Source organism: Meriones unguiculatus, chromosome 4 (genome assembly GCF_030254825.1).
Source record: "Meriones unguiculatus strain TT.TT164.6M chromosome 4, Bangor_MerUng_6.1, whole genome shotgun sequence".
Taxonomy (NCBI): domain Eukaryota; kingdom Metazoa; phylum Chordata; class Mammalia; order Rodentia; family Muridae; genus Meriones; species Meriones unguiculatus.
Genome location: NC_083352.1, coordinates 140787257 through 140808823, shown reverse-complemented (window position 1 = coordinate 140808823; position 21567 = coordinate 140787257). Strand labels below are relative to the sequence as shown.

The window sequence follows — 21567 nt, the reverse complement described above, 5'->3', positions numbered from 1 at the left end:
CTCGATGCTTGTGGGTTTTCTCCCTTTTAAAACCTTGTTCCCCTAGACTGCCCAGCCACATTCCTCTCCTGCTTCCACAGGAAGTTTTGAGACGTGGGCTCGAGCTTGTATCAAATAAACCCTCATGTGTTTTGCAGTGGAGTTGATTCCTGGTGGTCTTTGGGAGTTTCACAAATGGGCACAACACAGCAAGGCTAACAACATGCCTCTCACTCTAACTCAAGAAGCTCTGGTCTAACTGGGCAGAGTATGAGAATTTCACAAAACCAAAACTCAATTACAACAATTTCATTTGACCTGTACACCACAAGACATTTTTGTTGTTCCATGCTTGCGAAAACAAAGCAAGACTGGACTTTTTTTTTTTTTTAAGTTGGTATTGGGACATAGTCTCTTGGCTTTCTTTAAACTTCTGCCTTCTTTCCAGGCTGTGATTACAGCCTTTTACCATTACATGAGAACTGAGATTAAAGTATTTAAATACTATTAGCTCTTCTAAGTGCTCTGAGTGGGAGAAGCAATTTTGTGGGCTCCTTCTGAATTAATATTTTCCTATCTAGTCCATTAATAGTTTTTTCTTGTGACATACTTGCTGAGTCTATTTTCTATGTTTAATACATTTAGTGTTTGAACAAAAAGGACGATCATTTTTCCTAGAAATAGAATCATATTTTTCAGGCCCTTAAGTAATATTTTATTTTGTTTTGACTGATCAATAGTTCATTTCTTATTTCCAATTAAATAAAACATAACTCCTCTGAGACAATAGAAACCCTCTATCGACTTTATTGGGAAAAAGTCCATAAAGGGATACAAAATTACGAAATTGCTATGTGAAAGTCTGAGTTTCAGAACATTCTAGAAAACTGGTCAAAATTACATAATTTGTATAACTACCAATAAATAAAGTAGGAATGTGAGAGCCAAAGTTATGCTTTAAGTTTTAACTACTATGCCTAAGAGATCCATGAAACAAAATGCCTCTGACCTGTAAGCTCTTTGCCCAAGGACAGATCCTTCCTAAAACACTGGAGAATAATGCTTATGGTTTCATTCCCCTAAACAAGTTTGGCTGACCCATGCACACCTGCACAGATGCTCTCATCATGTGGGCAGGAGATATACTTCCACAGGTTAGATGTAGGTGGGTGGCAAATAGGCAGAAAATCACATCAAGATGAATGCTTGCCCCAGATCAGACTTGAAGGGAATGGCAGCGAATTGTGGGTTTTACCTTTTTAAGCCCCTACAAATTCTGACTTGGGACTGTTTTCTGGAAACACAGATATGGACCTAGCCAGAGAGCACATCAACTTGGCCGGTAATTGATTAACATTTGCTTCGAATTTGGCTTTAAATGTGGAAGTGGTCTTATTTTCAACTCGTGGGATTAACAGAAACACAACCTATGCCTGGGTGATGCCAATGGTGTTATGGTATGAACAGCAGCTCTCCATTGCTGTTTGCAGCAAGCCAGGATTTTTGTTTGTTTGTTTGTTTGTTTGTTTGTTTTCAGAGCCCTCTCCCTACTCAGATCCAGCTAGGTTTCCTGACTGTGTTGCAGAAAAAGAATGCCAGGACAAACCAGCATGAAGCCAACTTGGAGTTTGTTATGAAGGGGTTTTTACATAGATTTAAACTTGAGGTCACTAGGGAGGCACCAAGGGAAAAAAATAGTATACAACCCAAGCACAAATAGGGGCTTTTCAAGATAATTGTCTTTAAAAGTTTTAGTGACAAGTGATCAATGAGCAGGCAACTGAATTCATGACAGAGGCATCACCTGGAACCCACATGGAAACTGAGCTGTCAATAGGCCATATCTGAGCAAGTGGTTTAGGTCCTCTCCATGCATGGTCCTTGGCTGATGCATCAGTCTCTGCACGACTCCCTGGGCTCAGATTTTTTAGCTTTGTTGGTCTCCTTAAGGGCCTCGTGTCCCCTCCAGGTCCTTCTAAGCCCCCTCCCCAACCTTATTCCATAAAACCCCCTGCACTCTGCCCAAAGTTTGGCTGTGAGTCTCATCATCTGCTTCAATTCCCTATTGGGTGAATCATTTCAGAGAATCCTCTATAGCAGGCTCCCATCCTGTTTCCTCTCCCACTGCTTCTGATGTCTATCCTGTTTGCCATTCTGAATGAGATTTAAGCATCCTCCCTAGGGTCCTCTTTAGTTTTTAGCTTCTTTAGCTCTGTACATGACTATCCTAAATTAAGCGGTTAATATCCACTTATAAGTGAGTGTATACCATGCCTGACTTTCTGTTTCTGGGTTACCTCACTGAGGATGATCTTTCCCAGTTCCATCCATTTGCCTGCAAATTTCATGATTTCCTTGTTTTTAATAGCTGAGTAGTATTCCATTGTGTAGATGTACCACATTGTGTAGATGTACCACAATTTCTGTTTCCATTCTTCTTTTGAGGGACATTTAGGTTGTTCCAGATTCTGGCGTTTACTAATAAAGCTGCTATGAACATAGTTGAGTAAATGTCCTTATTGAATAGTGAGGCATCTTATAAACTATGGGCAGATGACAAAAGAAGAGAACTCCCCCTTTCATTGGACTAGGGGAAAGGGTATAGGGGAAGAGAGAGAGCGAGAGGGTGGACTGGGGGTAGTGCAAGAAGGGGCCTTCAATCGGGATATATAATGAAAAATATGAAAAAATAAAATTAAAAAAATTTAAAAGAGTTTTAATGATAGTTGAAAGTAGGATTTTTGAGGCTTTTGAAATTGCATTGTTTCTAAGGACCACCCCTTCCCAACACATGCTTGGGTTTGTTGCTATTTTAACATCCTTATTTGAAGCATCTATATAAAAGAAATATTATCTCTATTTAGTGACCTTAACAGAAAATTTTGTTAATTGTATTACAATTCTCCTCTCTCAGAGACTTCAACAAGATTCTGGGGTGAAGAGCTCATTTCACTTTTTATGTCTACTTTCTTCTATCCTGCCTGAGTACATATGAAGAAGTAGAGTCCCTGAACAATATTAAAGAGAGTCATCGACCCAAAAATTGTGAGTGGAAGGCTGGAAAGCAGGTTTGTAATGCATAGCACTACTGAAAAAGGATGCACTAAAAATGCACTGTTAATGCTACAAGAATATGACATTACCATAATTTTTGAGCCAAATTTGAAGCAAAATTTATTAAATCCTGGCCAGGATGATGGACATTGGCCAGATCAATACCCAGGATTCCTGGAGCATGATTGTGAATAACATTAGTCTGGTGTTTATAAAGGCGAAACTCACAAGGCTATGTACTTCCCACCATCATCCAGTCAGGAGCAAACATACATCATGAGTTACTTCCTGCTGCCCACCTCCTGCCTACTTATGATCAAGCACATCCTATGCAGATTGGGCAACCAATGTTGTTTACAGAAATGAAAACATATGGCTTGTTATCTTCCATAATCAACAGCCCCCAGCATTCTAGAAAGTTATCTGTCCTTGGGCAAGTGGGCCTTATTGGTTAGAGGCATTTTTGTTAGGAACAATAATTTAAACTTAAAACATAACTTTAGCCCTCACAGTATATCATCCCCAAAGAGCTATCTCTCATCTTGGGCATTTTATTATAACAACACAATGACTAAAAGGACCTAGAAGATTTGTCTTTTGGGGACTAGGCTGATCACTCAGTATATCTTTCAGTTTTGTCTATTTTCCTGCAAATACAGTTTAATTTTTCTTTAAAACTGAATGGAGTTTCGTGTGTGTGTGTGTGTGTGTACTACAGTTTTATTATCTATTCATCACTTGAAGGACTCAACCTCAAGAACATTGGCATCATAAGAGTGTACCACTGTATTCATTACTTTTTTGTTACTTTGACCAACACTATGATCAAAATCAAACTATGAAAGAAAGAGTCTATTCATTGGCTTATGGGAACAGGCAGTCAAAGCCAGAATCTGGGAGAATGTATCTTTAACCAGAAACACAAAACAAAGAAAATGAACTGAAATACAGTGAGGATACAAAATCTCTCTCTCTCTCTCTTTGGTAAATTGGTACTTTAACTGTACCATGTATGTGCAGTGCCCACAGAAGCCAGAAGAGAGAATCAGATTCCCCCCGGTTGTGAATGGCCCAGAATTGAACCTAGGCTCTGAATGAGTAGTTAGTGCTCTTAACCACTGAGGCATCTCTTCTGCAATGAAATCTCAAAGTAAGAGAAAGTTCTCCTCTAGAAAGACTGCACTATCTCCTCAAACAGCACCATGAATGGAGAACCAAGTTTTCAATTACTTGAGCCTGTTAGTGACATTTCTCATTCAAACCACTGGATTTATTCCCTGGCCTCTACAGATTCATGACTATATCACAGTACAAAATACACTTGGTCAGTTTTTCAATAGACTGGTTGATCAATGGACTCAAATTGAAGACCCAGAAATAAACCCATACACCTCCAGACACTTGATTTTTGACAAGGAAGGCAACTGAAAAAAAGAAAGTATCTTCAACAATGGTGCTGGTCTAAGTAGATGTCCACATGTAGAAAAATGCAAATATATCTATATTTATCACCCTGTACAAAATTCAAGTTCAAGTGGATCAAAGATCTCAACATAAAAACAGAACACTAAATCTGTTAGAAGAGAAAGTGGAGAAGGGCCTTGAACTCATTGGCACAGGAAACAAACTTCCTGAACAGAACAACAACAGCTCAGGCTCTAAGATCAACAATTAATAAATGGGACCTCACAAAACTGAAAATCTCTGTTTTTAAGTCAAAGGACACTGTCAATAGGACAAAATGACAGCCTACAGATTGGGAAAACTCTTCACCAACTCTGCATCTGACAGAGGGCTAATATGCAAAATATATAAGGAACTCAAGAAATTAAACAACAAACAAAATAATCCAATTAAAAATGGTGTACAGAGCTAAACAGAGAATTCTCAACAGAGGAATCTTGAATGACCAAGAACCACTTAAAGAAATGCTCAGTGTCCTTAGTCATCAAGGAAATGCATCTGAGATTCTATCTTACACCTGTCAGAATAGCTACAATCAAAAATTCAAATGACAGCACATGCTGATGAGGATGTGGAGAAAGGGGAACACTCCTCCATTGCTGGTAGGAGTGTAAACTTGTACAACCATTGTTGAAATCAATTTGGTGCTTTCTTAGAAAATTGGGAATAGTTCTATCTCAAGGCCCAGCTATAACAGTCCAGGGCATATACCCAAAAGCTCTCCATTACACAACAAGGACATTTGCTTAACTATGATCATAGCAGCTCTATTTGTAATAGCCAGAAACTAGAAACAATCCAGATATCCCTCAACCAAAGAATGGATAAAGAAACTGTAGTACATTTACATAAGGGGATACTAATCAGCTATTAAAAACAAGGAAATCATGAAATTTGCTGGCAAATGGATGAAACTAGAAAACTTCTGAATGATATAACCCAAACCCAGAAAGACACACATAGTATGTACTCACTTATAAGTAGATATTAGCATATAGTGCAGGATTAAACATACTACAATTTACAGACCCAAAGAAGATAAGTAACACATAGAACATTTCATATTCAAACCATAATCTTCTACAAACTATGAAAATAATTTAGTTGGCTTGTGTCAAATTCTAGCTATACAGTTGCTAAAGCAAAAATTCAATTTTATAGTTCCCTTGTTGTAATTTTTTCTACCTCTGAAATCTATTGCAATCACTTAATTGTCTTTAGTAATATTGTTCTGCCAAATTACGCTCTAAAGGCAAACTAGAAAATACAGATACAAAAATAAAGCTTATGATTTTAGTGAAAACATGTTGTTGGTGGGCAGAGAGATGGCTGAGAAATAAGTAGGTGACATATCTGCAAATTTTATGTACAGAGAAAGTTCTATAAACATAAGGATTTAGACACTGACACCTTTGTTTATAAGTGGGCTGATAATAGCTCCATGGAGTTTTACAAAAGCAGTAATTAACAGACGGTGGCATTTCAGTCTCCAAAAATGCCTTGTTACAGATGTCCTGATTTTAGGCAACCCTAAATGTAGGTTCTAATTTTTTTCATATACAGTGTCAATTCTATTTAATGAATTTAAATTAGAACCTATATTTAGTACATTTTACTGTCAGGATTTTAAAAACTTAGGCCTAAGACCATTTACTCAAGAGTCATGTCTCATTTTACTTATTAATTCCCCATTACCTACCTAGTCACTAATGTGGAATCCACAACATAGATGCATGCAATGTAATGTAGGTCACACATGAGTGTTTATAAACCTCTAGACTGTTTTTAGAGTGGCAAAAACAGAACAGAAAATGAAACAAAAGAAAAACCTTCCTTGCTACTTGTAGAATTCTATTTTGTACAAAGCTTGTCTTTTAGGATAGTATAGAAGTATGGTTAATGTTTAAATCTTGCGACAAATGAAATAAAATAAATACATATTCTTCCATACTGCCTTAATTCAGAGAATAATCAGGTTTTTAGAAAACAGGATAATGGTGCTGAGTGAAATGCAAATGTTGAGAGCAATGCATGACTTACTGTAAAGCAAAGTCTCCCAACGCTTGTCAGATCAGTTTTGTGACCTCATTGGATCTTTAAAACATTTAGAGGATTTCTGTTTTAAGAACTGCTACACTTCAGACTCAGTCCTCATGTGAATAGATGAGCTGGGGTGTGTGTGTGTGTGGGAGGGTCCTTATTCTGAGGAATTGGGGAGAGAAGATGCAGGAAGAGTGGGACTGGGAGGGGAGGAGGGAGGAACCTATGACTGAGATTTAAATTGAATTAATAAAAAAATTGCTACAGATACCCAATCATCACCTTGGCAGGTGATAGGGACTGTTGTGATTGCTAAGGATGATCTTAAGACAAGCCAGTGCGGGGCCAAATGATGTCTTAGTGTTGGGAACTAAGCCCTGGGACCCTCCCTAAGAGCCTGGCCTGCCAGATAAGCACCAGAGGTCAGCAGGCCATAGTTTCTTATGACCCATTGTTCCCGAAACTGTTTGCTTTGGGACACATCCGTGACCACAGATATTATCTTTGGGCCTTGTGACCTTTCACCCCACCTTCTTAGCCTTGGGGACCTCCCACCAAGGGCCTTGGTATTTTTCCACTACTATTTCCCTTTTCTCGCCCCTCTCCCCCGCCCTGCCAGAACCGTGCTTTAAAAGAAACACTGAAGCTCAATAAAGCTGATACTTGACCGGCAACCGTCAGCTTGTGTCCTTTCTCTCTCTCGCCCATCTTTTCCAGGATTGACCCCCTTCTCCCCCACGAATAACTAGGTCCTGCGGGTCGGGGCAGAGTGGCGCCCAACGTGGGGCTCAAAGTATGGGTCAAGTCGGACGGACCCCCGGAGTAAAGACCTTGATCAAGGCAGTTTCTGAGGCTCCCGCTTCGGCACCCGAGGAGCGGCAACACCTGGTGAGTTTCTATTTTACATTTCCGTCCCATAAAGATGGGCCATTCTTTGTCTAAAGAAGCCACTTTTGTAAAGGATTTAAAGGCTTCTCTCAGGGAGAGAGGAATACGGGTTAAAAGAAAAAGGATTTAATTAAGTTCTTTGTTTTTGTGTCAGACATTTGTCCATGATTTGCTATTGATGGGCCAGAGATATGCCAAAAAGTGGGATCAGGTTGGAGCCTGCTCTCTCGAGGACCTTAGAGAAAGAGGTCAAGATAAAGATAATAATTATCCCCCCGTCATTACTGTTAATTCCCTAGCTTTCCCCATTTTTCCCAAAGAAGGCCCTGACCAATTAGACCCCTCAGAGGAGAGTGATTTAAAAGAAGAGGCTTCCAGGTACCATAACCCTGATTGGCCGCCTACATTTGGCAGTGCAAGCAAATGTTAAGAGATAGTACATAAAAAAGAGCTGGTACCAAAAAGCCTCCTAAAGAAGAGATAGACCTCACCTCATTACAAAGTGAGGATGAAACAGAGTCAAGGGAAGAAACTGCTAAGTCTCATAGCCTACTTTCTTTGTGCTGTTTCCCTTCCGCCCAAAACAAAAAAGGCCCCTAGGTGGGCTGGGGCAAAGGGCATGGATTGGAGCCAGAGCCATAGCACGGTGAGCAGGAGGAACTGGGACTCTACTTGTCTCCTTCCCACTCTCCTACCGAGGGCCAGGCTTGCGGAGAACTGGGTGGTTGAGAACGCCCAAACCCTCGGAGGCCTAAGACCTGCCTCTGCCAGCAACAGAGTTTAGCAGGACTGCAATTTACTCCGCCCCCCCCCACCGGCTTCAGCCAGTGTCAGCTTCAGCCAGCTCTCGAACAGAAACCAGAAAGATGGAGCCACTTCTAGTTTTAAAGATTAAATTGTGTTCACTGATAAATTCTGAATTTTTCTAGTTCTGACTTAAAATCATGGTTATGCTCTCTCTCTATATATATTTAAATGTTTAAAAAGCAGGTACCGCAGTTGTTTTTTGTCTTTGTCTCTATGTTCTGTTTTTTTGTGCCGGCCGTAAGTGTCTAAATGTTTCTGTGCAATGTTTGTGCGTGTAGTATTTTCTGTTCTCTATTCTAAAAATTCCTGAGCTCGAGATGTCTGTATCTGGGTAGCAAGACGTGATCAAGGTGGTCACAGCTGCCAAAGTTCAGGGGGACGCCGCTAACTTCATCAGCATTTTCAGTAAATTTGGCCAGCTGGTTAATGTTTTTCTTATCTGAATGTCTCTGTGCAGTATTTTTTCGTCTCTACCTTCTGTTTTCTGTTCTGAAAGGCCTCATGAAGTATGTGCCTATGTGCTTGTGGGGTCTATGAACGCATGTGTGTGGGTTGCCATGTGGTGCCTCAGTGCCTCGTCGCCATCTTGACTTTACCATATGGTTTATAATGTAACTGCCATATTGGTATTAAAAAAAAAAAGGAAACCTTAGTCAGATAATTTTCATTTCCTTCTAGGTTAAAAGGATGAGTTATTTTAAATTGGTATTGGTTTTAAAAATTAAATTGTTTGTACTGGTAAATTCTGGTCTTAAAATCTGGTTTTGACTTTTAAAATTATGGTTATGCCTTGTGACTTCTCTCCTACAAAAAGGATACTTTATTTTGATATTGCAAAAACAGGTTTAAAAAAATTGTTTAAATGTTTAAGGCTATAATAAAATGTTTAAAGTTTATCAGGCATTTGGGTATGACAATGATTTTGGGTATTTATTTTATCAGTTTTACTAAATGAAACCCTGCCGTATTGTTTGTGCTAATTGAGAAAATTGCAGTTTTTAGAATGTATCTTATGGAGAGCTGTTTGTTAAGCTGCTTTATGGAAAAATGTTTCCACCCTGTTCTTTACCTTGAGACAAAAAGAGGAAGTTTCACCAAGTTCCTTAAAACTTGTTCTAAGTTCCTTAGAGTTTATGTGACCTTGGACCATCTTGTCTGCTACAGGGAAGTTATTTAAAAAAAAAAATATATATATATATATATATTTGGCTGTTTCAGAACTTTTTGTAATAATGTAACTTGCTTTTGCTTTGCCTTTAAAAAGCAAATCGTAGACACTGGGCTCCAGCAGGATCATGTTAGGATGGAAAGGATTTTAATGAGAGTTTTTATGTTGTCTAAAAAAGCAAGAGAGAGAGCAAAAAAGTAAGCATGTCTGGTTAAGCCAAAAAAAAAAAAGCTAGGAACCTGACGGTATATAGAATGTTGCAAAAGGTTAATAAATGTATGTAACCAGAGGACAAAAACTGTATTATAACTCACTTAAAAGGCTGATTCCTCATTGCAAAATGTTTTCTTATGCTCTTTTAAGGGGAAAAAATTCTGGCTAATAGGTTTGGTATGGCTGAAATAATTTATACAGTTTAAGATTGTTCTGTACTGTTCTGTTATGCAGTTGGTTCTAAAACTTATTTGAGCTCCATATATAGCCAAAGATGACCCTGAACTTTTGGTTGTGGGGGATTGTACACGTGGCTAGCCGCCATGATCGTTCAGGGACAGAGAGTGTGTGGAGCTGTAGTTTTGCCGCCATGTTTGTTTGGGGCTTACAGCTGAGTTCAGTTACACGTGGCCAGCCGCCATGCTGGTCCGGAGATAAAGAGGGTAAAGCCATGAGTTTACGATCATTTTTGTTTAGGTCTGAGGTATGTTCAGTCATCTGATTAGTGCTAAATGCAAAGCTTTTTACTGTTCTATTTCAATACAAGTGGTAGGATCAGCAAGATTTACTAGCTTCTCTATAAACTGTATCTGATTAAAACGTTTGCTTTAATTTTAGTTCAGAAAGAGCAGATTTAAAGTTATGCTAACAACTACAGTTGGTTAAGATGTTGAGCTATACCTAGTGTCTTTGTTCAGTTTTTTTAAGGTTAAGCCTAGGATGGGTAACTAAAGTTGCCTTTATAAATCTACTTAAAATATAGTTCTAGATAGCATTCTCTTTTATAGGACATAGTTTAGAACAGATGATAAAAACAGTAACTCAGATACGCTGGCCCTCAAGCTTGTCAGAGATCTGAATATGGCATTTTAACATATGTCAGCTTATTATGACAAAGTCCAACCTGTTGATGCATCTTTTCAAGTGTCTAGCATATCTGTGCAAATAACAGAGTTACCTGCAGTATTGGCTGTGTTTTAAAGTTTTAATAAACAGCCTTTAAACATTTTTACAGATAGTGCCTATGTAGCTTAGTCTTTGCCTAGGTTAGATACTGCAAATTAAATTTAGACATCTCCTGCTAAAATTATTTTTATAAATTCAAAATTTGATACAAAAAAAAAAAACAACACACTTTTCCTTTTACATTGGACATTTGCAAGCTCATTCTAACCTTCCAGGACCTTTAACTAAGGTAATTATAAAGCTGACTTGTTTAAACAATGTCTTTGTGTTGTCCTTTTGCCTACTTCCCATCTTGGGGTCAATCCCTGTGGCCTTTACCTAATGTTATTTGCCAAGTGGATGTTACACATATTCCTAAATTTGGTAATTTAAAATATGTTCATGTTTTTGTTGACACTTATAGTGGGTTTATATTTTCCACACTCCAAACTGGTAAAGCTGGAAAAAATGTTATTGCTCATACGCTGTCAGCAATTGCTATATTAAAACTTCCAACACGACTTAAAACAGAAAATGGTCCTGGCTATGTTGGAAATATGTTTTCAAAATTTTAAGAGCGGGCCCCTAGAGACATAAGCCTCAGGTTGTTAGGGAATGAGGCACAGGGAAGTTCAGGGGTTGCCGTCCTGACTACTCATAATTGGATGAGGGATTAGGTAGCTGACTTTCAGGTCTGGTCAGTCCTGGCCAGACACCTGAGGAATATCTGATCTTTAATTCACGTTCAGAATCTCCTGCTGGTGGGGATGTGGCTACAGCCAAAGATGGAAGAGCAATTAGCTTCAACCTGTGTCTTCTCTGAGGAGCGAGCCTGAGAGAAGGTCAGGGGCTCTTCAGGAGAAGAATTGAGTCCATTTGGGTTGATTGCTAGGTGATGTTATCTCTCAAGCATAGATCTGGTCATTCTTTGCAGAGTGGAGGTCTTTGCTTGCTCACTTCCTTATCTCTGCCCGAGCAGAGGACCAGGGTCCGGGGCGGTTACATTCTTCCGTACTCTGGAAAAATACTGTGAGGCTTTAATTAACACTTTAATTAACAAGGGCCTGAAACTCGAAAATATGGACATTCAGCTGTGGAATGTTTCTGGCATATGGGTACAGAAAAACAGTTTGCTACTGTCCTATGAAAAGATCCTTTGGACAACAAATGGCATGGTCCAGGTCCTGTCCTGATACGGGGCAGAGAATAAGTTTGCATCAATTCTAAAGAGATAGATGCAGCCAGATGGTTGCCAGAAGGATTAGTAAAGCATATAGATAATAATAATAACACTCATCAGTCCAGGGTAAAAGAATTACCCTGAGAACATATGCCTTTTATATCTCTTTACAGAAATGATGGAAAAAAAAAAAACCAACTGTTTCCATGGACTGTGATCCTTTGCCTCCAGCTGATATATGTTCATGGTGGACTTAAGCAGCACAGGAATGGGCTCCTTCCCTATCTCCTTCCTTTCCTTGGTCCCCTGCTTATCTTATTGATAATTCTTTCAATAGGACCAGTTCTCTTCAACAAAATTACGGCTTTTATTAAACAGCAGATTGAGGCCCTAAAGGTACACCCCATCCAGGTGCACTATCAAAGGCTAGAGATGGTCAGCCAAGACTATGAATAGGCCTAATGCTAATCATCCCAGTGAGCTGAACCGGTTAGCCAGTGACGGGTAAGAGAATCCACAGTGGTCTTCTGTTCCCCCCTTTTTTTTGCCACCTAAGACAGGAGCTCAACCAATAGCTGCTGATGTATCCAGTGACGAGCTTAGCAAGGGTTGAAGACCCCAGATTCCCACCTAAGACAGGCATGGTTCCCTTGGGATTATGGCCTTGTAAAAATAAAATAAAGGGGGACCTTCTGGCACCTTGCTGCCCCCTAAATTTTGGCATCTGGCTTGACCGGACTACTGCCCGGATACAATAGTGCATTCCTGGCTGACCTGGAGCTTTCGATAAGATCATCTTCCTGAAATACCTTAAATCCTAATCTTCCTCAGGGCTTCCTAAGTAACTCTTCTGAGGAACTTTCCAAATTACCATTATTAACACAACTTGGTGGGCCATCCTGTGATTTCTAGTCACTTAGTAACCCTGCCAAAGGCAAGTACATTCCTTCTGCTTCTGCCCTTCAATAAAGAGGCCATACATCAAATTAACGCCACTGATTTTCAGGAATGCTGGGTGTGTTACTCACACGGCCACCCTTCTATGAGGGCACAGCCTTACCCTTAGAAGTAATTACAACTAATAATTCTAATGCCTTACCGTGGCAGCACCCAGAGGGAGTCAGCCTTAAAGTCACACAGGTGTCCGGAATTGGAACGTGCCTATTGGGACCTTCCATGCTTCCCCCGGTGGCTTTACAAGAAATTTGCAATATTACTCTTGTTGTAAACTCAAGCTTTACATATATTGCTGTACCTAATGGCATTTATTTTGCCTGCTCCACTGGTCTTACTCCTAATCTTGTAAGCTCCACCTTTTTAGCCCATAGAGATTACTGCGTCCTTGTACGGCTTTTCCCAAGGCTGACTATACATTCTAAGGATGAGTTCCTTCGGTTTTGGGAAAAAGGGGTATGTCCATCTCGAGTTAAACATGAGCCCTTAACTGCCATTACTCTAACTGTAATTCTAGGGCTTGGATCCGCTGGAGCTGGTACAGGCATAGCCTCCCTAATTACCTCCCAGCAACAATTTAACCAACTCTCCCTAGCAGTGGACAAAGACCTACAAGATTTGCAAAAAGGCTTACAGGACCTAAAAGATTCTATGGTGTCCTTATCTGAGGTAGTTTTACAAAACAGGCGCAGTCTAGATTTGGTTTTTCTCCAGGAAGGCCAACTCTGCGCTGCGCTCAAGGAAGAATGCTGCTTTTATACTGACAAAACAGGTTTAGTGCAAAGCAGTATCGGTAAGGTTCGCTCCAGTTTGGAGGAACAAAAATGGAACAGAGAGAAACAAGAGTCCTGATATCAAAATTGGTTTTCCACATCCCCATGGCTAACCACTCTGCTTCCCAGTCTGCTAGGACCTTTTGTAGGTATCCTTTTGCTTCTCTCTTTCGGCCCCTGGGCCTTTAATGATTAACAAGCTTTGTTAAGAGTCAGGTGGATTCTACAGTCAAGCCCATCAGAGTCCATTACCATTGCCTGGCTGGAGAAGAAGAATCTGCCGTAGAGCTTCCACCTGATGCCCCAGCTTCCCGCCCCCTCGATTTCTCCACCCTAATATCCCCTGGCCCAAGATGGAAGTTCTGGGGCCGCTCTCCCAACTAGATCTGGACCCTTTACGATTCTCAAAATTGGCTGACCAATTTCGTTAAAATTAATTCAAACATATTTAACAAATGTCTTGTAGCTCTTAACTCGGGGTTGGCCCTCATTCTTTCTGAGGAGAGTTAATGCGTTACAGTTTCACAAACTGTGCGGTCTGGTAAGTCAGTGACGGTTGTGTGCAAGTCAGTCTTCGCCCACCTAAGACAGGACAGCCTCGCAATAAGAGGAGGTTGCTCCAATGACGGGTAATGGCCAAGCATTGCCTTCCACCAGGCTCAGACCCCGTTTGTGCCCCTAATCATAATGAGGACTTATGCCCGCCATACTTGTTGATATACACTGTCTATGGCCCTGGCACTCTGAGGGTTTTGTCCCATTGCACCAGAAGTGGCATAGACTGTCGACAATGGTGGTGATGTCCTGCTTTGGGGAACGCGGCCTCCAAAACTTGCTTGTGTGGGTAGCCCCGAGTAGGCTATACAAATTGGCTCTTCCAAAATGCCTTTTTTATGCTCATTGAGAATCCTAAAGGGTCCCCTCATTTTAAAGAGATAAAAAGGGAGGAGATGTTGGCAACTAAGCCCTGGGACCCTCCCTAAGAGCCTGGCCTGCCAGATAAGCACCAGAGGTCAGCAGGCCATAGTTTCTTATGACCCATTGTTCCCGAAACTGTTTGCTTTGGGACACATCCGTGACCACAGATATTATCTTTGGGCCTTGTGACCTTTCACCCCACCTTCTTAGCCTTGGGGACCTCCCACCAAGGGCCTTGGTATTTTTCCACTACTATTTCCCTTTTCTCGCCCCTCTCCCCCGCCCTGCCAGAACCGTGCTTTAAAAGAAACACTGAAGCTCAATAAAGCTGACACTTGACCGGCAACCGTCAGCTTGTGTCCTTTCTCTCTCTCGCCCATCTTTTCCAGGATTGACCCCCTTCTCCCCCACGAATAACTAGGTCCCACAGGTCGGGGCATCTTAGTATCCAAAAGGCTTTGAAAACATGATAAGTTAGATTTACCAAAGCAAGGGAAGAGGAGAGTAAGGTGGGAATGAAAGGAACAGACTGGCTTTACCGGTTTCTTTATAAATTCTATACCCCATGCTAAATTAAATTTTCCCAGCACTTTTAGAGAAAGCAGGAGGAAGTGTTCTGCCCAGTTCACGAACCCCAAAAGACCAGGAATAACTAGACTCCGCTGTAAATACATGAGGTTCTTTTTATTATAAATCATTACAAGCTGCAGCTTGGGCCTACACAGCCCCCAACGCCAAAGCGGTGGGAGCTGAGCGCCCTGCGCCCAGGTTAGTTGAGTGATGTATAGATTCTGGTCCCTCCCAGCATGCCCAAGGCAGGGGCAATTCCTGCCTGGCAAGCATCTATTGGTCAAAATGCTACATTTTGAATCGATTGGCTATAGGAAGGTTCCCAGACCATTAATGACCAGGTGTCCCTCCCTAGGGGGATGGTCCAGTTTCCTAGCAACTGTATCTCTAGTGGGTGGGGAAAGAATGCAGTGAGGTGGCTCTTCCCCTCAGGGCATTACTAGACTTCTTTACAGTACCTACTTTAGGTCTTAATAATAGCTGCTAATTTATCTTTTGGTCTCTCACAAGAGTGGATAAATTGAGACAAGACCCATTTCAAAGGAATGCAAAAGGTCTCTGCCCCGCTGTGGAGGAGAGTCCAGATATGCAGTACGTCCAGATGTCACCAGTTCCCCAACCCAGATCCAGATCCCTGCAGGACCAAGTGGACTTGGCATCTAAAATGAACCAATCATTTTAAAAGTCAACTACCCAATCCAGTGTCGCCAAGCTCACAACCTTTGTGATTCCCACGCTCCTTCCTTTCAAACCCTCAGACTTCTGTCTCTGCTGGGTTTTTTTTTTGTGTGTGTGTGTGTGTGGGGGAAACAGCTCTATCATATGATGGCTGAATTAAACCTCATGCTATTGCATCGATTATTGGTCTCCTGAGTTCTCTTCATCCCCCCCTGAAAGACTCCCAGGAGCCTATCTAGACGGGGAGACCCCGCTTCCCAAGGAACAGCGAGACCAGCCTTTGGATGCAAACCGCAAGAGGTTTATTTTGATACACGGGTACCCGGGGCGACCAAGCCTATCGGAGGACTTGCGTGCCTCTCGGTTGGGATGACGGGTTTTTATAGGGCTCGGGAGCAGGAGGCGTGGTTACAGAAGCAAGAAGCATAGTTACAGGGGTCTGATTGGGTGGTTTGAACAAAGCTGTAGTTAAGTCACGTACCCAGAACAGGGAAGGCGGGAAGGCAGATTGTGAGCCCAGTCACGTACCCACCTGGAACCGGAAGGCGGGAAAGAATGCAGCGAGGTAGCTCTTGCTATACCGCGCCTACTCTACATAGTGTTAACAATTGCTGCTTATCTTTTGGTCTTTTATTTCCCCCTTTCCTATGATCATTTGAAGACCCAATCTTGGGTCTTCCAGATATGACCCCTTGTATCTTATAGATTTATTTTTTATAATGGGATCTAGGGTTCCTTCAGGGTGGATATAGGGGTAGTAAGCCAAGGAGAACTATTACAGGATCTCTCTAGGCTTTTAGCCCAGTTGCTGCAATATTAGTGTCCATTTCAGCTAAGCAGATGTCCAAGACAATAGCTAACGCCAGGGAGCCCCTTTTGACTTAGCATTTCAGCCTGCTAGGGGGGATTTGGGCATAGATCCGTCTTCTGGAGCTTCTTCGAGCTGACAGTTGGACCGTAGGCATCAGGGGCTAGGAAGGCTGAAATGCCAGTCAAAGGCTGGGCAATGGGGAAGTCCCAAGCATCTGGTTCGTTGATCCACCCGAAGAGGCAGGGAGCAATCTTGTTAGTTTCCAGGAAGTCCAGATCTCAGCTTGCAGTCCACAGCTGATCCCGGACAGAGTTAAACAGGTGAAGGTCTGCTGAGATAAATTCAGACTGGAGACAGGAGTTAAAATTTGTCTATTAAATGGGAAAGATCAGGGAAAATCTCATCTGCGATCCTTTTGAGCTATGCCAGATCCAGGTCACATCCCTGAAACTCATATGAAATTTTAGTACACAAAAGGAAATATACATAATTTTAAATACTCAGAAAAGTAACATATCAGCAAATCAAACATTTTGAGAGGAACAGGTAAAACTGCATCCCACTGAATGAGTATCAGTTAGCTGTTTGTTTTATAACCTTTATACACAACCTAAGTGTGTCCACAGTAACATTTTTTTCTTCTGTGGGCATAGCTGTTTGTAATTAGTCACAAATGAAGCTTGGCCATTTTTATACACTCAGCATATACTTTTAGTTTTCACTTTTACTTTTATGTTTACACTGGAAAGTTAGGCAGAAATACATTACTGGCTTTTAGTGCTAAACCCTGGATGCTTGGACTTTCCTTAACAAAGCAACTAGAAGGAATAGGTTTAGGATATTCCTGTGTCAAAATCTACCCCAGAAATGGCAGATATTAAGAATACCGAACTAAAAGCTATGACTTTTGGGTCAGATACACACATTAAACAGATGTTTTTAAAATAACGAGAAGCACCTTTAGTCTATCTTCAGAAGCCAACAAAGGAAATTAAAATCTTGACCTGGTGACTGAATAATAAGCAGTTATTGCTCCATCAACTTATCAGAACTCTATTGATCAATGTCAACACTCTGAACTTTTAAAAGCACAACAGTAGCAAAGGGGGGAGAAATTTAAAATATTTCCCATTTTTAATCTGCTTTAAAATATTTTTTCTCTTTATAATTTATAATTATATACCTAAAAAAAACTACTTAGACTCTCCAATCTTTTGTATTTATCAACTCTGAAACATTTTTTAAACTAAATAATAACACTCTAGATTTTTACAACCTAAACTCCTATATTCTCAGACCCTATATAAGCTCCACTTTTGTCTGTGAGCAAGGCAAACCTGTCTTTTTTTCTAAATAAGGTATCTAGTACTCTGTGGTTCTAGCTAATGAGCTGATCAATGAGCTAACAGTCGATTTAATTGTCTTTTCTCTAGTTGCAAAGCTACCATAAGCTTAGCATAGCCGTCAAGGTGTTCAGAGACCTGAGAAGGATAAATTATAAGCTAAATAAATACCAATCCATGTACCAATCAAAATGACAGGGATGACTAGTTAGCCCATTACCTAGGCAGTGTCCCTGGCTCCTGTGTTTCAGCATCCTGAATAGACGCAGTTCTGCCAGGCACATAAGATGAGAGACTGTTTCTGTGGAGAAAGAAACGAGAGAATGGCCTCACCTCGCCCTTAGCAACGTGAAACATTGACTCCAGGTGTCCAGTTTTGGCTGGGCCCTAACAGTGGGCCAGTTGAGGCAATATTGCCCGGTGGTTAGCATACCACAATCCAGAGTTGCAGTCATCTGTCGTTGTGCCCAAATCTTCTGAGACCTTGGGGGAGCTACTGCCAGGATTGCGGGACTTCCTGTCACAATAAGCTTACACATGTTAAAATGCCTAATTCAGATTTCTGACAAGCTTGAGGGCCAGCATATCCGAGTTACTCTGTTTTTATCATCTGCTCTAAACTCTGTCCTATAAAACAGAATGCTATGATCTCTGATTCTAGCATATTTTCGAGATGCATGTCCTAGAAGTATATATTTTAAGACAAATAGACAAGAGACTAGGTAAGGCTCAACTGCAGTATTTAGCATGACTTTAAATCTGTTCTTTCTGAACTAAATTCAAAGCAAACCTTTTAATCGGATAAAGTTTATAGAGAGGCTAGCTAATCTTGCTGCTCCTACCACTTGCATTAAAATTGAACATTAAAAAGCTTTGCATTTAGCACTAATGACTAAACATATCTCCGGACCAGCATGGCGGCTGGCCACGTGTAACCGAACTGAGCTGGAATCCCTAAACAAACATGGCAGCCAAACTACAGCTTCACGCGTTCTCTATTGCTGAACCATCATGGCGGCTGGCCACGTGTAACTGAACTCAGCTGGAAGTCTTAAACAAATATGGCAGCCAAACTACAGCTTTACGAGCTCTCCATTGCTGAACCATCATGGCGGCTGGCCATGTGCTAGCATTAGCACAGGCTGTGACTGACAATACCAAACATGGCCATTAGGTGCTGATGATACAGCAAACACTTCGGAGCTTCCATAATCCCCCACAACCAAAAGTTCCCAGTAATCGAACAAGCTTCAGAACCAACTGCATAACAGAACAATTTTAAACTGTAATTATTTTAGCCATACCAAACCTATCAGCTAGAATTTTTCCTTAAAAGAGCATAAAAAAAAACATTTTGTAATGAGGAATCACCAGCCTTTTAAATGAAGTATAACATTTTAAAATACAGTTTTTCTTTAAATCATATTAACTCTGGCTTTTTATAACACATCCACTAACCTTCTGCAACATGCTATATACATTTAGATTTCCAGCTTTTCTTTTCTGGCTTAACCAGACATGCTTACTTTTTTGCTCTCTTTCTTGCTTTTCAGACGACATAAAAACTCTCACTAAAATCCTTTCCATTCTGACATGATCCTGCTGAAGCCCAGAGTCTACGTACGATTTGCTTTTTATAGGCAAAGCAAAAGCAAGTTACATTACTATAAAGAGGAGTTCTGAAAATGCCAAATTTTTTTAAAATAACTTTCCTGCATCTGATAACATAAAGGTAACAACCAAACTCTAAGGAACTTAGAACAAGCTTTAAGGAACTTGGTGAAACTTCCCCTTTTCTTTGTCTCAAGATAAAGTACAGGGTGTAAACATGTTTTTTATAAACAAAGCAGCTTATCAAACAAACAGCTCTCCATAAGATACATTTCAAAAACTGCAATTTTCTCAGTCATTGTCATACCCAAATGTCTGATAAACTTTAAACAATTTTTTAAAACCCGTTTTTGCAATATTAAAACAAAGTACCCCTTATGTAGAAGTCACAAGGCATAAACATAATCTTTAAGATTAAAACCAGATTTTAAAACCAGAATTTACCAGTGCAAGCAATTTAATTTTTAAAACCAATACCAATTTAAAATAAGCTATCCTTTTAACCTAGAAGGAAATGAGAATTATTTGACCAAGGTTTTCCTTTTTTTTTTTTTTATCCATACCAAGATGGCGGTTACATTATAAAATCACATGGTGAAGTCAAGATGGCGGCGAGACACTGAGACACTTTAGACCACGTGGCAGCCTATACAATATGCGCTTATGGATCTAATAAGGCACATAGGCACACATTTTAAACAAGTTTCGGGAGACCTTTCAGAACAGAAAACAAAAGGTAGACAAACAACACTCACTACACTTATGACAAAAATCAGGCAGACAGAAGACAACACAAACCGCGCGGTACGAGATCGGCGCCAAAGCGAACACAAAAATTCAGATGGAGACCGTGTCGGAGGTCCGGTTCCTCCGTCTCCCAGATGAAGCACGTAGCCTTCTCTCAGGGGCGTCGCCCCAAAGAGTCCCACTCGGCTCGTGTTTCCAGACAGGAGGGAACCCAAGAAGGGTTACCTTTCAGACGGGGAAGCAAGTGATTCCCCTACCAGGCACTCCTGACACGTCTCCCAGGAGGCACGGAATAGAAGTACGAGCCCGTCGGCTCCTTCTAGTTTCCGTCTGATACAGATGACCTGGCCAAGTCCAGACCACAGGGGGACTCGAACCCCCTGGAAACGAACTCACACAAAGACAGACCGTTTAACACAACGATACACAAGACTCACAGAACAAAAAGCCGGCAGGTCTTACCTCCCGACGCTGGGTCGGTGGTCCCTGGGCGGGGGTCTCAGATCTCGGTGGGACCTCCAAATGAAAGACTCCCAGGAGCCTATCTAGACGGGGAGACCCCGCTTCCCAAGGAACAGCGAGACCAGCCTTTGGATGCAAACCGCAAGAGGTTTATTTTGATACACGGGTACCCGGGGCGACCAAGCCTATCGGAGGACTTGCGCGCCTCTCGGTTGGGATGACGGGTTTTTATAGGGCTCGGGAGCAGGAGGCGTGGTTACAGAAGCAAGAAGCATAGTTACAGGGGTCTGATTGGGTGGTTTGAACAAAGCTGTAGTTAAGTCACGTACCCAGAACAGGGAAGGCGGGAAGGCAGATTGTGAGCCCAGTCACATACCCACCCGGAACCGGAAGGCGGGAAAGAATGCAGCGAGGTAGCTCTTGCTATACCGCGCCTACTCTACATAGTGTTAACAATTGCTGCTTATCTTTTGGTCTTTCACCCCTTTGTGCCTTACAGGAATAAAATATTTTGAAAGTTTCAAAAGAAACTTATCCTTATTCCTTATCCTGTAACAAACCTCAGAAGTCATAAACAAGGCTAGCTTCTTTTTGCCAGGTTAATCCCTACCCACAGTCACTAAGGATTAAGACTACAAACTCTGCCAAAGGCAAAGATAAAAAAATGGAAGTTATCCAGTTTATTGAAAAAGAAGAGGTTAGTGTCTTGTAAAAGTGCCTAGACTCTCACCGGGAGGCTTAGACATTTGAAAGGGGAGTTGAGATACAGTTGATCTTTGCAAGCAGGGCAAGTCTCTATTAGCTGAAGGGGAAATGCCTCTGTATACAGGAGTACAATTAGCCCTAATTTCAGTACTCTATCATGAGACAAAGGACAGGAGCTTGGAGGTGATACTTATGGAGAAGTATCCAATTTTCTGGAGAAGAACCAAATTCCATTTGTCACATTCTACCCTGTCTAC

The 21567-nt window shown here is 41.2% G+C and overlaps 1 long non-coding RNA gene across 1 annotated transcript in view; it reads left to right on the top strand.

Moving 5' to 3' along the window:
- Positions 1–7414, top strand: part of LOC132653783 (uncharacterized) — a 29160-nt gene extending 21746 nt beyond the window's left edge. Inside the window, exon 3 of the long non-coding RNA XR_009591658.1 lies at positions 7255–7414. This is a non-coding gene — a long non-coding RNA (uncharacterized LOC132653783). The remainder of the gene's footprint in view (positions 1–7254) is intronic.
- The last annotated feature ends 14153 nt before the right edge of the window (positions 7415–21567 follow it).